Source organism: Ursus americanus, chromosome 23, assembly GCF_024610735.1.
Source record: "Ursus americanus isolate L20-20 chromosome 23, mUrsAme1.1.p, whole genome shotgun sequence".
NCBI classification, from domain to species: domain Eukaryota; kingdom Metazoa; phylum Chordata; class Mammalia; order Carnivora; family Ursidae; genus Ursus; species Ursus americanus.
The window spans coordinates 10,639,049-10,652,909 of NC_142149.1; the positions used below are offsets into that span (position 1 = coordinate 10,639,049).

Here is a 13,861-nt window from a genome sequence, read left to right on the forward strand (position 1 = left end):
ACGGTGGGTCCCAGTTTGCCAAGCCCTGCCATATGCTGGTTATGAGCTCGTGCTAAAGATAGTCAGACATGAGTCTGGGTTTTGCCCCCACAATTTACTAGAAGGGAAACTTGGGCTATGGTTTTTTGTCTTCCTCCTCCTCCTCATTTACAGACTCATTTATCAAAGGCAGATAAAAATTACACCTGCACCATACAACTTCGGGGAGGATTAAATGAGATAATGCACGTAGAAGAGCTTAGCAAGGGGCCTCACTTGAAATCAAACCAAAACAAAGCACAGAAAACACTACATCCAAGGAGATGCAGGTGACAGAGTTAACTCACAGCTAACCCAGGACCAGAACCCTGGTGCCCACCTACTCAATTCAATACCTTTCCCAGTCCCGTAGCCATCGGTAGGCTTGGCTTTACAAGAAGTCAGATATTCATGTTGACATAATTCGCTGCTAAAAAAGTCCCCTGTCCCCATCCCTGAGATGTCACCATTAGAAATGTATTATTTTCTTTGAAGCTGTTTTCCACTTGAACAATGCAAATTCCCCTGGACGGGTTTTTATTTTTTATTTATTTTTTATTTTTAAAAAATATTTTATTTATTTATTCGACAGAGATAGAGACAGCCAGCGAGAGAGGGAACACAAGCAGGGGGAGTGGGAGAGGAAGAAGCAGGCTCATAGCAGAGGAGCCTGATGTGGGGCTCGATCCCATAACGCCAGGATCATACCGTGAGCCGAAGGCAGACGCTTAACCGCTGCGCCACCCAGGCGCCCGCCCTGGACGGGTTTTTAATTTAAGTTCTATTAGCTAGACTGAGATGTAACTTCCTACTTACTTCGTAAGCGGTTCTCTCGACACCAGATTTTGATGGGAAATAGAAAAGAAGAAAAAACGTAATATATCCGTACAATGGAATGCTATTCAGCCACAGAAAGGAATGAAGGACTGATTCGTGCCGCAACACGGATGAACCCTGAAAACATGATTCTAAGTAAAAGAAGCCAGATACGAAAGGCTCTACATTGTATGATTCCATTCATAGGAAATATCTAGACGAGGCAAATCCATAGAAACAGAAAGTAGCTTAGTGGTTGCCAGGGGCTGGGGCGGGGGGAGGGTGCCTGCTTTCCATCTGTGGAGATAAAAATGTTCTGGAACTAGATAGCGGTGATGGTTGCACAACCTTGTGACTACCGAAAAAACACAGCATTGTATACTTCAAAATTATTTAAATGGTGAGTTTTATGCTATGTGTATTTTACCATAATAAAAAATGATAGACATATACGGAAGACACAGAGGGTTCTACAGGTGTGATGAGAAGTTCTCATTTGAGAAATGAATCCACCAAAGGCCCTCTTAGTTCACTAGCCATGTTTGCATAAGGCTCAGCCTGCACACTGCAAACAAATAATTGATTCCAACAGTCCTTGTGGAGAACCTACTATGTGCCAGGCACTGAGCCTGGGCTCTGCAAATAAAATAGTCAACAGGACAGAAATGTCTCTTCCCATTTTTTTTCCCAATCTATAATTAACCAGAGCACAAATCCCCATCGAGTCATTTTTATAAATATGCATGAGAAATATCTGTTGTGGAGTCATTATTATAAAACTAAAAATATATGATCGCACCACTTCATTCATTCTCATTTCAAAACTGCCTGATTATTAACACATCCAACAGCGAGGAAAAGGAGTCAAATGTTCTTTGCTTCCAGAGAACCAAAGGCCTGTGCTCTCAGAGGGGGTGGGGTTGGAGTGGCAGAAGCTCCAGGGGAAAAGGGATGGAATTTAGATGAGATCTGTTAATTTGCAAACTTGTTATCTTTCCAAAGCTAAATCTCCACAGAGGACAGAGAAGGGTGACAGCTGTTCACTTCTTTTACCGTGTTGCTTGTAGTGGAACAGTATAACACTGCTGGCAGCCCATCTATTTTATTCTTTCAAATCAGTTCCAAATGATTGGAATATATTTTTGATTTTTTTTTAAACGGAACATTGGCTCCAAACCAACCCATAAAGCTGATTCTGTCCTTTGTGTGAAGACTTCATAAACTTTCTGGGTCATGTATCTTCGCGTTTACAACTATTCCACAAAGAACAAAGTTCTTCACCATTATTTACCTTTTATTCTTAGCAGAGTGAAAATGGATTGACGCATTTTGGAGAACAAACAAGAGTCCAGTTAGATGTAAACTCAGGTTACCATTAAAGTACGGTTTAAGTAGTTAATTCCTTCCAAACTTGTACCCAAAACAACAAAAGCACGGATGGTTTTCCTGAGCCCGACGCGAGTGGAGGGAAGGTAAAAATGTCTGAAATACTTCATCTGCGAGCATTCGCCCATCTTCATTTTATGCTTCTGTATCTGCACCGTATCTCTGTATTCTCCCCACGTCCGGCCTTAATGCATCCTCCCAATCAAATCAGGTTATTTCTTGAAAACAACAAAACGTAGTAACCATTCAGTTACAAGGAGAGGAAACTGAGACCCAAGCAAGTTAGAGGAGGTCGATGAGATCGCAAATCCCACGAAAAATACAGATAACCAGTTAACTTTTTTCTCTCTGATTTGTTGCTAAGTTTATTGCTAAGAACTATACAAGGCTGTGGATACACACTTGGAAAATTCTAAGTTAAAAAAGAAAAAAGTTCAGGGGCGCCTGGGTGGCTCAGTCGGTTAAGCATCTGCCTTCGGCTCAGGTCACGATCCCGGGGTCCTGGGATCCAGCCCCACGTGGCGCTCCCTGATCGATGGAGAGTCGGCTTCGCCCTCTGCCCCTCCCCCCACTCATGCATGCTCTCCAGCTCTCCCTCTCAAATAAATACATTTTTTTAAGTTGAAAAACAACACAAGGGGCGCCTGGGTGGCACAGCGGTTAAGCGTCTGCCTTCGGCTCAGGGCGCGATCCCGGCGTTATGGGATCGAGCCCCACATCAGGCTCCTCTGCTATGAGCCTGCTTCTTCCTCTCCCACTCCCCCTGCTTGTGTTCCCTCTCTCGCTGGCTGTCTCTATCTCTGTCGAATAAATAAATAAAATCTTAAAAAAAAAAAAAAAAGAAAAACAACACAAAAATAATAGTAGGTGCTTATGAAATGTGGCGAGACCACCTCCGGTGTGGGTTTGCCTTCCATCACCACCTGGGCGCTCCCTCCTGCACTTCTGTGACTCTGGAACCCGGGAGCATCCCTCTCCTTCACAGATCAAGACTGAGTTCCAAAGAGTGGGCAGTTGGAATGTCCAGCTCTAGAACACACAGGCTGGGGTTTTTGCTCCAGAAAACCTCCAGAACGGCAGGCCCTCATACGTGAGTAGCACGCACCTGACCTCATGGAGGAAGCAACGGAGGGGAAGGCAAGCTCGCAGGGTCTTGGCAGGCAGGAAAGTCAAGTTAGTTCACTAGAAAACAAAACAGCAGGGTGGGAGACATGCCCAGATGAATAAAAACTCGATCATCAGACCTCGAGGCATGCCCTATAGAACAAAGGCAAGTGCTAGTTGACGAAATGCCAACAAAATGTCATGATGAGTTGAGTCATCAAATGGTAAAGAAAACCACTAATACCAATCAACCCGGGCAAACTCTCGTCCCTACAAAGGTTCATGTCTTTTCTTTTTCTACCTGATACAGAAAGTTCGTGGTAGATTTGCCAAAGGAAAGCTCTTCAATGCTAATTTGGCTCTCCATTTCATACCGAGCTCAGAATATTAACAAAACCTGTTGCTAAGGGACAGAGATGCATAGTTGAGTCTAAAATACAAAATTATATGATTCTAGCTGCTGGAAGAAACCCTTTCTCAGCAGTACTTGGTACTCGGTATTGGAGTCAGGCAATCAACAATGAAAGCCTTCTGATTTGCAAGGTCTTCCATACCTGGGCCCCGGCCTATTTCTCCTACATCATCTCTCCCTGCTCTGCGAGATGACCCCTACCTTCCAACCACACAGAGATTCTGGATTTCTGGGGCACTCCTACCACCTCACACTGCCCACAGACCAGAGCTGAGTCTGCTTTGTCTCCCCACCCCAATCTCCGACTCTCCCATTCGCTTTGCGAGATCTACGCAGATAATCCCTCTCCTCTGAGCGATCATGACACCACAAATGTGGGTCCACACAACTGTTCCCCATTAGAATCTGAGCTTCTGGCCAGTAGGAATCCTCTCTCCACACACTTCCTGGTGCCTCACCGTGAACCACACAGAGAAGGATCTAATACAAGTTCAGAGAATGAATAAATGGATGAATGACTGCATGCATGATTGAACGAGACCCATTCAATCCTCGGATACCCCACTGAATAAACAGAGGTCCTGATTTCCACTGCGCCCGGTGCTCTCGCTTATGTTCTACCTTTAAGCCTCAGGGGCTAGTTTCTGTCTTTATAGGAAGAGCATGAGGGCTCCCCAGAGAGTCAAAGGTTGGCTCTGCATCAGGAAGCACCTGGGATGCCAACAGCAACCCAGGTGTGGGTGTCAGAGATCTGTCTTCCAGATCTAGTTTGCCTTCCCCTTGACCTTTTCAGTTACTCAAGCTTTCTCGGCCACACTGGCTTCATCTTTAAAGCGAGGTGTTCAACCTAGATGATTTCTGAAGTCTTGCTAGATGCAGACTTCCGTGATTGGACACTCTTTCCACCTTGCCAGCTATCTATTGCCCAAACTCTCTGTCCCACGGATGTGGGCAACTGTGTCACATCATAGGAAAATGAATCCTGTATTTATCACTCAGCCAATGGAGAGAGCACCAGAGTGCCTTTTCTGTGCTGTTCTTTCAGTTCAAGGGCACGGACTCAGTTTGTTCACCGGACAAACTCCTTTTATGGCTCCTCATAAAGGAGACCGACCGCAGGACACATGACGGACAGCACAGAGGGTCTGAGTCTCTTCCACCCGCAGAGACTATGAGAGACTCTAAGGAGACGCATGTCCTTCCTCATTAACCAAGTGCCTTATAGTAGGCAAATTTATAATGACTTTTTTTTAAAAGAATGATTGAAACACCACAGGTCACAATTCGGTCAAAGCTTCACTAGCGTTAAAGCCTCGGTGGCCATAATCGTCGTTTTCATTCTCTCCTGTATTTCTTCCCGCGCTTATGAAGTCAATCCGTTTTTCTGTCTCACTTAGGCCCCCTACTCAGATGACCTGTGCTTACAGCACCTCTAAGTAGCAGCAGGCCCCGCGCTGACCCCGCAGGCCCCCAGAGATGGATGCCTGACTCAGGGCCAGCCAGTCCCCCAGCTACTCTTCATTATAGTTGTTTCCTTTGCAAGACAGAGAATTTGATCTCAGACCAGACACTGTAACTAGCCACGGAATAGTGGGTACTGACACCACAGTCATATAGATACAGGGCTAGTAGCTCTTTTGAGCTATGTGCCTAGGGGCACCTGGGTGGCTCAGACAGGTGAGCGGCCGACTCTTGCTCTCAGCTCAGGGCTTGATCTCAAGGTTGTGAGTTCAAGACCTGCATTGGGCTCCATGCCAGGCACGGAGCTTACCTAAAAAAATAAAATTAAAAAATAACAAACTACATGCCTATTGATGAGTCTGCAGGGCAAAACAGAAAAGACCCTCCGAGAAAAACAGAATGAGGCCCCCTTCAAAAGGAGAGCAAGCAGACAGAGTCAGAAAATGCATTTCTTAGCTCCTACCAGGCTCAGCTAAACCTCCTACAATTGGAGTCAATGAAACTCTCCCTAATAAGAACACTCTGACCTGAAGTTAAAAACAAAAAACAAAAACAAAGACACAAACACCTACATATATGTGTAATCACTCAATGTAGCTATAGCCATTCTTCCTGGGTCATAAGCGTCTTCCCATTAACATTATTGCTCTGTGTCCGTAACTTGTTACATCTCGGGTAGGTATCTGTAACTGTAGCTATTTCTTTATTATTATGGAGTCAGCTGTTTCTATTTTTCACTATTTTGCCATGGCAGTTACATAGTGAAAAACATGAACTTTGGAATTTAAACGAACTAGATTCAAAGCCCAGCTCCGCAAGCCCTAACTCTGATCTTAGGTTATGAATTCTGCGCCCCGATTCCCTCCTTTGTAAGATGGGGATGCTTTTACTTACCTCTCAGGTTTTTATGACAATTAGAACTAAGAAGTAAAGTGCTTCTCACAAAGCCTTGCACATGGCAGGCACGGCAAAATCACTAGTATTACAGGATAGATTCTCAAAACGGAAATGCTGAATCAAAGGGAACAAAAATCATACCAGTTTCTTGACCTGCCCAACGGCTTCGGCAAAGACTGAGTCTCTCCGTCCCCCTGACATATTTTTAGGACAGAAGAGCACAAGCGCTCCCTCTGCACTTCACATTTCTACGTCCCAGCTTTGCCCTAGAATTGGATGCCGAGGCGGGGCGCCTGGGTGGCACAGCGGTTAAGCGTCTGCCTTCGGCTCAGGGCGTGATCCCGGCGTTATGGGATCGAGCCCCACATCAGGCTCCTCCGCTATGAGCCTGCTTCTTCCTCTCCCACTCCCCCTGCTTGTGTTCCCTCTCTCGCTGGCTGTCTCTCTCTCTGTCGAATAAATAAATAAAATCTTTAAAAAAAAAAAAAAGAATTGGATGCTGAGAACTTGGGGCTGCTTTCTCACAGAAGACCGCGCTTGACTCCTACCCTGGGACGTAAAACCAGTAGCTGGCTTCAGTCTACAAACCACGGAGGCGGACAATCCAGCTGATTCACTATTTCCTATTTTCCTCGGACTCTGTTGGTCCCACTTCGAGCTGCACGCAGGTGCTCACCATAGAGAACAGTCTGGGCTCGTTTCAAACAAGCCCCAAACTCGTTTCTGCTGCTCGTTTTCTGCATCTCCTTCTACACACACCTTACACCCTACCTCCATAGGCTTCCTACGAGGGCATCACCAGCCAGGTGAACCAAGACTCCTTCCAAAGCTGTAAGAAACAGGTGACGTGCATACTCATTTCTTACACGCAGGGCTGGTAGGGGAGGGAGATAGCAGAGCTCCTGCCTGAATTCTGCACCCTGGTTGCTTGGACCCTTAGACTCTCCGATCCCGGTTTTCCAACTGATCTCCCTGTTTATTATTTCTTTCTTCCCTTTTCACATTGACTCATCAAATACTTGACTTTCTGCCTCGCTTCTGCTGCCCACCTGTCCTTTTGCTGTTTGGACTGCCTGTCCTGGGACCACCCACCGAGCTCTGAGGGAGGCTTTACCTTCCTGCAGCTTTTTTCTGGGGTACCCACCTGCCCCCCCAACCCACCCATACTTGAAGCATGCCACCACCAACACCCTAGCAGGGCAACAGGGGATGGACGTCTGTTCTAAGCTGGGAAAGTTCCTTCCCACCAACCGTACCCCCAGCTACCCCACGCAACATGCCCTGACGATTTCATCCCATACTGTGCCTTCTCACCCAAGCTGGATCCTAGTATTTTCATATGTAATTTTATGCTAAACATACTCTGATCACATTAAGAAAATAAAACTATTAACTCTAATAATATACAGAGTTAAAAAGACCTTTTGTTAATAATCGATATTTAAGAGGGACACCTGGGTGGCACAGTGGGGTAAGCATCCGACTCTTGATTTCAGCTCAGGTCATGAGCTCAAGGTCATGAGGTCAAGCCCCCAGTCGGGCTCCGTGCTGGGCGTGGAGCCTACTTAAGATTCTCTCTCTCCCTCTGCCCCTCCCTCTGCCCTGCTTGCTGCTCTCTCTCTCTCTCTCTCTAAAGAAAAAAAATCAATACTTAAGAGCTTGGGAACACGAAAGTAGAACTTTTTTTTGTTTAAAGGCTTACAGGCCTTTTCTAAAAATAAGTTTTGCCTGGCTACAGATCCTTGGTTCTTACTCATTCCTACTCCCTCTTCCGCTTTGTTCCACTAGGACTAGAACCATGTGTTACAAAGGGAAGGACGCCCTCTTCCCCCAGCCTCGAAGCACACCACCTCTGTGTCTACCCATGAAAGCTGCCTGTGACAACCACAGAAAGCGTTTCATAGTTCCCATTACCTCCAAACATGAGTTCAGCTTTGGGAATCAATACAGCAACAGCATGTGTGTGTGTGTGTGTGTGTGTGTGTGTGTGTGTGTGTGTGTGTGTGTGTGTGTGTATGCGTGTTTTCCAATTTAACACCCCCCAATTTAGAAGCATCCAGTCTGTCATTAACAATAGAAAATCAGAAGGAAGAGCAGGTAGTCTGCTCACGGACCAGATGGCAAGCCTCTTGGTGTACTTGCTTATTCTCCTGTGAAGAACCACACTTAAAGTTCCATTATTACCAGTTTAAGGTCGTCCCCCTACCGACTGCTTTCTTCATCTTCCCAGGTCAAGTTAGACCATTTACCTTCCTTGGGTTCCCAGCTGTAGCTCGTATCAGAACTCACGTGCTCATCACACAGCACGGCATGAGCGTGCTGCCATGTTTATCTTCCCATGTTATGGGTTCGACTGTGTCCCCCTAAAATTGTTGTGCTGAAGTCTTAACCCCCCAGTACCTCAGAAGACACCTTGCTTGGAAACAGGGTCACGGCATATAGCATCAGCTAAGATGAGGCCACGTGGGATTAAGGGGGGGGGCCCTAACCCAATATGACCAGCGTCAACAGAAAAAGGGGACATTCAGACACAGGCGCCCACACAGGGAGAACGCCACGTGAACACAAAGGCATAGGTCAGGGCGATGATGCATCGACATGCCTACAAGGAATGTCCAAGATTGTCAGCAACCACCAGGAGCTAGAAGAAAAGCACGAAACGGATTCTCCCTCCCAGCCCTCAGAGGGAGCAACCTGGCCACCGCCATGATCTCAGACGTCTGGCCTCCAGAGCTGTGAAGCAATAAATTCCTATTGTGTGAGCCACCCGATTTGTGTTTTTTGCTCTGGCAGCCGTAGAGAAAGAATACATCCTACCAGACTGTGGAGCTTCTCGAGGGTAGAGATGGAATTCTGTTCATCCTGGGATTCACATAGCACAGTGCAAGGTGCAGACAATTTAATTGTTCAGTAATGTTTGTTAAATTCGACTAAAACATATATGGTCTCCTTCACCCCCAGCCCTCTCAACCATCTCGCCCCGACCCTCTCCCTACCCAACCAACACTGACTCTTCTGTCCTTAGTCAGATCACGTCAGGGAAAAAAAAAAAAAAAAAAAGATTGAAATTTGGGATGGGAAAGTTATTCTAACCCTAATGTATCAGGAGCTCTCAATCTCATTCTTAAATCAACTCCAGAATTAAATCTGCATTTTTTTTTTCTACTTTACCTATAAAAATGGAAGCTCATTCAGGAACAAAGTTCCAAGCAACAGGACTTGGCAAGGCACTCAAATGTGATGATATCGCTGGCAGGTCCTATCTAGCTGGCTGGGTCCTACGCGTTCTTTAACCACACAAGCAAAAGCCCTGTGTCTTTCCTGACTCTGAATGGGGGTGAGTCGGCCCACCCACCTCACCCACTCTACCGACCCTGAGCTGAATGAAGTCGCTGAGGAGAAAGCGGGTGACTAAGGACTGGTTACACTGAGAAAGAGCCTACTGTGAGCTTCAAAGCCATAGGTCACTGTATTTTTTAAATCAAGATAATGAAAGACAAGTTAATTTAACCTACCAATTGTTTCCATATATTTATCTTTTAAACGGATTTTTTCTGAAATTAAAAATACCCACACACAAAATTTATGAACTCTCTTGCCAGGACCCTATATCCTGCTAGAGAGAGCAAGTTTGGTAAAACAAAGAACCTTCTGGAACACCTCCCCTAAGGTAAGTACCATTCAGAAATGCATCGAACAGTTTTCCTCTCTGACTTCTGATGATTCTCGAAAAAGGAAAAGCGCTAAGAAATGGAAAAGGCAGGTTGGCAGGTTATAAAAAATGAAAATTGCAGCTGTGGCCACCCTCTGGAAAATATTCCCTGACTTAGCTAGACGTTGATTATTGAACCAACAGCTTGCTTATATAATTACAGTGTGCCTATAAACCCAGGTGATATGATATACTTGTTTAACTATTAACCTCTGGATTTCCTGGAGTTTCCACAATCCAAAAAAAAAAGCTCTGAAAGTATGAGATAGGCTATATTCCATTTATTAACTTATTGTGATCATAAGTAATAACGACAGTATATAGCTTGGTAAGAAAATAGAAATTCTTAGAAAACACAAGCGAGGTCTTTTAAGCTTCAGATATTTTGCTAAGACATCTCTTTTTTATTCTTCTAAGGAATTGTTGTGCCTATATGGACATTCTCTTGGTGCCCCTGGATACTTGAAGTCAAGATTCCTTCTCCATTCCGACTTTGGATCTCGGGCACAATTTCCTCATCAACGCTGCAATGCATGTTGATACTTGCACACTCATTGTAAAAATTTTCCCTGAGCTCCTTCTCATCCCTGGGACACACCAACTCACAGTATCTCTTCTGGGCATATCTAGGATTTTAGCTTCTATTTTACACATTTCTGTGCTTTTCTTGCCTCCTACTAGACTATAAGCTTCTTAGGGCTAGACAGAAAGGAAGAGAGGAGCAAATTTATGTTCACAGTGAGTCTGCTATAGCAAAATGCCTCAAACCCAGCAGCGTGCTCAATTAAATATTTGTTGAATAAATGATGCCAAGCACTGGTCAAAACACAGGACATTCACAACCTTGCCTAATTTTCATAACAATCCATGTAGCTGGTAAGGAAACCAAAGCTAGAGGGCAAGTAGATTTTTCAAGGCTCAGAGCGAGTAAGCAGAAGAGCAGAGGGCATGCACCTCTGTCTAGTTCCACAAGCGCAAAGTCTTATGTGTAACCATTGATCCCGAACTTGACTGGTTGAATTAATCTGGACAAACCCCTTATACAAGTTCTGGCTTTAGGTATGTTCAGAGTCTCTGGGATTATGTTTTCCAAATGGCACTGGAGTTTGGGGCACAAGAAGGAGAGAAGAAAGCAGGGAGAATATGCTTCTAATGACTTCAAATAGCACAGAGAGGCTGTTCCTGCACCTTCACTCCAAAATAATTCCCATACTCTTTACCACTCTGTTCCCACTGGTTCTTCAGATTCTAGCCTTACCCTTATCTCTAACTCATTCCTCTCATCCTCTCATGTGGGACTAGAGCATGGAGAATCAAGGAAGGGAAAAAATAACTTGTCACTCAACATCCAGACTATCTATTCCCATGGCTTCCGCATGGGATCCTGGGAAACATCTGAAGCATAGGTACGACTGTCCTGCTTTGGCTGGAGAGAAAGTCGAGAGAGAGAATTCACTGGTTTAAAGACAAAATCATTCCCCACTTCCGCAGCTGCCTCCTCCCACAAAAAGAGAGAATTCTAGTTTCTTCCGCACCATACAGCACAAGAGGAGAGCAGTGAACATGTAGGTTCACTCACAATTTCAAGGAAATAACACTTGTTACATTTACATAGAAAGAACCAGGAATACAGGAAATCACTAAGCCACAAGTGATAGTATTGCCTCTACTTAGGTATGCTGCCAAACTGGTCATGTTCTTACCACTGCTTTAAATTTTTTTTTAACTTAGATGTGCAGGGAAACACATAAAGTTTGGACCTGCTTAGTTACAGCCTATAAGACAGCTAATGGAATCAATATTCATTACTGATGTTTAACATTAACTTCCCTTCTGTACGGTATCTATCAGTAGACCAGTTGTAACCAGCTTCCTTCTACCCATGGGTACTTTGTACTTGGAATTCAACCTTAACGCTCAGAATGAGTCAGACTTGCTATCCCATGATCAACAGAGGCTTAAAGGAACACGTCAAAAGGAACCTCTATATAGGCAGACAGAGGTCAGCCCCTCCTAATTACCATACCCAGCCCCAGGGAATACAAATTCACATGGAATCCACTCATGTTCTCTATCACCGACCATGACTTCTGGGTAATGGGTTCATAAATGTATGATGGGCTGACCGCTCCAGGGGAGCAGCCAGGAGCTCGGGTTCTAGGCTCAGACAGACCTTGATTAAAGCTACTGCTTGGCCACGGTCAACCTTGCCAACGAAGGCAAGTTCCTTGACCTCTCTGGCCTCAGTTTGCTCATATACAAAATGGAGCATCAGCTTACCAGGCCCTAGTAAGGGGAGAATGAGCTAACTCACATCCATGGCTAAGCAGAGCATCCGGAATATAGAAAGAATCTACAGCATGGCTACCATCTAGGAGAGTAAGAACTGTAGCACTCCCCTGTGACTTCAACGTACCTCGTTCTGGATATGGCGAGCAAACCTGGGCTCCTCCTACGGAAGCTACTCAGTCTCCATATAGCTTCCATCCCCACCTCTTCCCTCCCTTCTTTTGCAGAACATTTCCCAGGACCCTCCTTCCTAAGTACACACAATGCCCACAGGTTAAGTGACTCTGTAAGCAAAAGGATACTCAACTCCCCAAACAAAACTGTCCACCCAGGGGTGGGGGAGTTAATGTGATAAACCAGCTCTAACCTTTACAGGAGGTAATAAACCAAAAGCTCTCTAGGTAAGATGGAGGCTATCATACTATGAAGGGAGGCTTCCATCTTCTCTCCACACAAAAGAAATGAGGGACCTCGTGGGCTGGCTCGTGATCAGAATCAACAAAGCCTGGCAATGACGGTAGTGAGAATTGTTTTTTACTTTATTTGCTTCTTGAACAAAATGTGAAATCAGGAAGGGGAGAAGGAAGGGACCAGGGGAAGAACGAATGAACAGCTTCTCGGTGGGAGGGGAAATAAAGAAAAGAAATCTAAAGCAAACAGGAAGAGCGCAGCTGAGGGGAAAGGACCCCAGGATGGGCTGCCGGAGACCGGTAGCTGAGTTCGGCGGAAATGAGCAATGGCCTACAAATCTCATAACCAGGAGAAGCACCACTCAGACATTTCCTGTGGGCTGGGCCCCAAAGGTCGCTGGTGGAGTAGTTGTCTAGGTTAACAACTTCCAATTAAAGCCAAAGAGGAACGTAATATGGAAGCCCTATCATGAAAAGATTCCATTACTTGATTGAATAAAGTCATAAAGGGCAAGGTCGGCAAACATTTTTTGAAAAAGGCGAAATAGTAACTATTTTTGGCTTTGTGGGGCATAATATCTCCATCACTACTATTCAACTCTACCAATGCTGCCGGTAAAGCAGCCACGGACAACATATACATGCATGTGCACAGCTGTGTCTTAATAAAACTTTATTTGTAGACACTGACTTTGAATTTTATATAATTTTCATGTGTCATGAAATATTACTCTTTTGGGTTGTTTTTCCCATTTTAGCTCACGAGCTATCCTTAAACACAGGTGAGGCTATGGTTGGCAACTTCCCTGATAATGACCATGGGCCCTGTGGTCAAACAGGTTTGTCTTCTTTGCATCCTGCCTCTGCCGGTTACTGGTTATCCAGCCACAGGCAAGTTGTTAACTCACCTGAGCCTCAGTTTCCCCATTTGTAAATTAACAGTAATAATATCGATCCCCAGAGGATTTATCCAAAGTTCAAAGGCATAACACATGAAAAGTGACTCCTGTAATAGAAGTGATGAGGATGAGGATGATGATAGCATGGGGGGTTGGGGTATGGGCTGGGATCAACATCTAGACCTACAGCTTAAAAAAAAAAAAAAAAGTTTGCTCCCAATCCAGCTATCCGACTTACTTACGGAGGGATAGAGAGACTAGACTATAAAACAGACAATGGGCTATCCAGCAAGGGTCTATTTAATGCTTCAATTCACAAGGAGGTTGACTCCATTAGATGCTTTGATAGTCTTCATGTGACGAGGTTATAACCTGAACATCCTTTCAATGCAGAAAGAGGGGTTTTATGGGCTGCATACCAAACTGTATGGACCAGCTCAGGAAAGGAAGACCCAAT

The 13,861-nt window shown here is 45.0% G+C and overlaps 1 protein-coding gene across 1 annotated transcript in view; it reads right to left on the reverse strand.

Moving 5' to 3' along the window:
* Positions 1-13,861, reverse strand: part of MAP2K6 (mitogen-activated protein kinase kinase 6) — a 109,466-nt gene that overhangs the window by 88,685 nt on the left and 6,920 nt on the right. The gene's annotated exons all lie outside the window — the stretch shown is intronic.